This window comes from Helianthus annuus, chromosome 2 (genome assembly GCF_002127325.2).
Source record: "Helianthus annuus cultivar XRQ/B chromosome 2, HanXRQr2.0-SUNRISE, whole genome shotgun sequence".
Taxonomy (NCBI): domain Eukaryota; kingdom Viridiplantae; phylum Streptophyta; class Magnoliopsida; order Asterales; family Asteraceae; genus Helianthus; species Helianthus annuus.
In genome coordinates, this window is record NC_035434.2 from 46065570 (window position 1) to 46069509 (window position 3940).

The 3940-nt window shown below is 40.5% G+C and overlaps 1 non-coding gene across 1 annotated transcript; it reads left to right on the top strand.

Moving 5' to 3' along the window:
• Positions 1-3600: 3600 nt before the first annotated feature.
• Positions 3601-3707, top strand: LOC118489911. Its single transcript, XR_004887923.1, has one exon. It is a non-coding gene; the product is annotated as a small nucleolar RNA R71 (small nucleolar RNA).
• Positions 3708-3940: the final 233 nt, after the last annotated feature.

Genomic DNA, 3940 nt, shown 5'->3' on the forward strand with positions numbered 1-3940 from the left:
TGTATTTATGCTAGAATTAGCTGTCTTTTTGCTTCTTTTGTGTATTTGAGCTCATTTCATCCTGAAAATACAAAAGGAAGACAAAAACACTCTTTTTCCAACATTAGTACTTAAAAAGGGTTAGTTTTATGCCTCATTTGATGTAATTTATATGTTGCATTTTACACACATCAAATACCCCCACACTTGAACTTTTGCTTGTCCTCATGCAAAACTCTTTAAATGTGGCTTACACTCTCAAATGGAATGGGTAGAAGAGAAGGTTTTTGGCTTGTCATAGAGTGTCGGGAATCCAAGATTTTTTTGGGTTTTATTTTTATTTATTTACAATCCTATTCGTTATGATTTATTTAGAACGTTTCATAAGATAAATTACTTATTAGGGCATAACATGTCTTTTTTAAAATTTCATTTATATACAAGTTCACATACCTCACAGGGGATCACTTCAACACTCGGCCGAAGGTGTATTTTTAGTGAATCACTCGAGAGCGGCATGGAACTTATTCCTACCATAAGCTTGCCAAACAATCAATCCTCCTCCTTTTTAACTTTATACCTTTGTAGATATCAAGAGGACTTTTTGGGTGAAGGGTTAGGCTTGGGCTAAAGGTGGGTGGTTAGGTTAGTGGTTAGTAAAAGGGCGAAAAGCGTAAAAAGCATCGGTTTTCGTAAAACACTTTGTTTTTGGTGACTTTTTTCTTTGAAGTATTTCTGCAAACAAGCTTTTGTTTGCATAACTTTGTTTGTTTTTTCAACTTCATCAATTTTTTTTTTGTCACACGAAAAAGAACGAGTTTACGAAAAACCGAGCTTGTTACTAAAATAAAGGGTGAAAAATAAAAAGGGTTTTTGGTGGGTGAAAAAGGGTAAAGAAATGAAAGGTTTAGGCTCAAAGGGGTTAACTAGGGGGATTTTGGGTAGGTGGTAAAAAAATGAAAAATAATGGTGTGGAAAGAAAAATGGTTAGTCCTAATGCCTCCATCATTTACTTACTTGAGTTTAAGTTGGTAAGGACCGGGAATGAATTGTCGTGGCAAGTTCTAGAGTTGTAAGAACCAAGCGGCTATTCACACAAGAAACGAAAAATGAGCATTTAGTCTAAGGATGTAAATTTGTATGCTCAATAAAGGCTCAAAACTCACTTTTGTGGGAATGGGTTTTTTTTTTTTTTTTTTTTTTTTAATGTGATCAAGTATATATAATCAAATTTTAACTAGACTTGTTATGCCATTTCATAATTTTCTTATGTTGGTTCTTGTTATCACGACGCTCTTGGTTGTAAAATTTGTAAAAATATAACCTTATTAATCTTAGGATTCCTAACTTAAACTTTAGACATGTAAAAAAAATGAAAAATTTTGAAAAAAAATTTGGGGTGTTTAGCCGTTCCAATAGAGTTTTGTGTAAGGCTTGTTGTTAGGACTTGCAAAATTTCAAGGTGTTAGCTTCCACCCCACACTTAAATTACACATTGTCCTCAATGTGTTCCAAAAATAAATTTTTAGGTTGATTGGATGTGTAATGTAGTGTTAAAAAGCAAAGATTTATGTTACTGGCAGTCTGGACACGGCCCCGTGGGGACCGGACACGGCCCCGTGTTCAGGTGCCAGTAACAGAAATTAAAGAAATGAGACAGAAGCCTGGACACGGGGGCGTGTCTGGTGAACACGGCCCGTGTCCAGTTACCTGAACTGGGCATTTTTCTGCAGGTGGTTCAGCACGGGGCCGTGTTGGTTGGGCACGGCCCGTGTTGAGCCTTCTGTAATGGAGATTTGTGTCGGGTTGCCTCGTTCTTGTGCATGGGGCCATTTTTCTCGTTCCCATTTTCATCCTTTACCACTGCGAGTGTGTTTTATTCCTGCAAATTAAAACTAAAAGATTAAACTAAACTAAGGATAGTTCCGCGGAATGCCTCCGTGGTGCGCCACGTTTATAAGGGTCCTTGGCTAGACCCAAGATGAGGTTATATATTTTCTGAGTGGGATGCTTGGCGTCCCATGTTACACCGTCGGAGAGCAGCATCCAGACTTGAATCAATAACCTTCATGTAGTTGACCGGGTCGTCGTCTTCTATTCTCTTCCCAACTCCGAATTTTACTTCATCATCCCCGTACCTCAAGGTGAGTGTTCCGTCATTCATATCTACCACCGCTTGTGCGGTGGCAAGGAATGGTCTCCCTAGTATGAGGGGGACCTCGGTGTCTTCCTCCATATCGAGTATGACAAAGTCGGTTGGATAGACGAATTTGCTTACCTTTACCAAGACATTTTCGATGACACCTTGCGGGAATTTGACGGATCGGTCAGCAAGTTGTATGCTCATTTTTGCAGGACTCGTTGTTCCTAGGCCGAGCCTTTTAAACATTGATGAGGGCATGAGGTTAATGTTAGCCCCAAGGTCGGCTAGTGCATTACGAACGGGGGACTCCCCGATTGAGCAGGGAATCGTGAAGCTTCCGGGATCGATTTTCTTTTGGGGAAGTTTATTAAGTACGAGGGCAGAGCATTCTTCGCCTAAGTTAACTAATTGCAAAGTTTCAATTTTCTTTTTATGAGTGAGGAAGTCCCTCATGAATTTAGAGTACTTGGGCATTTGGGTTAGGACATCAATAAAAGGAATATTGACATGCATTTGTTTTAATAGACTTTCGAACTTTGCGAATTGCTCATTGGTCTTTTGACGAATTAACCTACCGGGGTACGGGACTCGAGGAGCCTTGGTAGGTTCTGGTGACGGAGGGGAGTTCTTCTCCTGCAGAGGCGGGGGTATCGTTTCTTCTGTCATTGGTGGCGCTTCTGCAGGCCCTATGGTGCGGTTTCGTAGCGTGATGAGATGAACTTGCGCTTTTGGGTTTGTTTCGGTATTGCTAGGTAATGCGCCTTGTGGTCTCTCGGCAAAATTTTGAGCTATTTGATTTAATTGTTTTTCTATGTTTTGAATACTAGCTTGTTGATTTCTAAAATTTGATTCTAATTGTAGAAATCTTTCCGAGTTTTTCTTTTCAGTGTCGGAGATGAGGTGAGATACAGTATCTTCAAGCCTTTCTCGTCCACTTTGTTATTGAGTGAAATTTTGTGACTCATTTCTTGGTTGTTGAAAGTTTGTTCGTTGGGTTTGTTGGTTACTACTATTGTCGGGTTCTCTCCAACCAAGGTTTGGGTGGTTTCGCCATCCTTGGTTGTAGGTGCCCGTTGGAGGACCCGACGGCCTAGGTCAATTATCAATGTAGCTTACCGATTCTTGTTAATTGTCCGTTTCTTTCATACAACTCCAATTTTCATGTGGCCCACCACACCCTTCACAAGCCATAACCGAGACTGTTTTTGTCATTTCTAATTTTTTTATTTTTGAAGAAAGGGCCTCGATTTTTGGCTTGTAAAGAAGTGCTTTCATCAACCTTATGGGTGCCCGGGGCAATGGATTTATTGCCTCGGGGGGTGTGCCATTGAAAATTGGTTTGAGCAATTTCCTCAATTTGGTTATATATTTCATGCGGGCGGCGATTACCTAAAAGTCCCCCGGAGCTAGAATCAAGTGTCTGCCTTGTGTGTGGCAACAGTCCATTATAGAAAGTGGATACTTGTTGCCATATCGCAAGGCCATGATGTAGACACTTGCGTAATAGTTCCTTGAACCTTTCCCAAGTTTCATATAAGGATTCCCCGTCCTCTTGTGAATATGTATTAATTTCAGTCATTAATTTAGCCGTTTTAGCGGGAGGGAAATACTTATATAGAAATTTTTGGGCTAGTTCATCCCAGGTGTTTACCGATCCAGCTGGGAGGGCGTTGAGCCAAGCTTTCGCTCGGTCTTTTAGTGAGAAAGGAAACATTCGGAGGCGGATGGCGTCATTTGATGCTCCATTGATCCGAAAGGTATCACATATTTCTAAGAAATTAGTAATATGTAGATGGGGATCCTCGTCCGCAAGCCCAT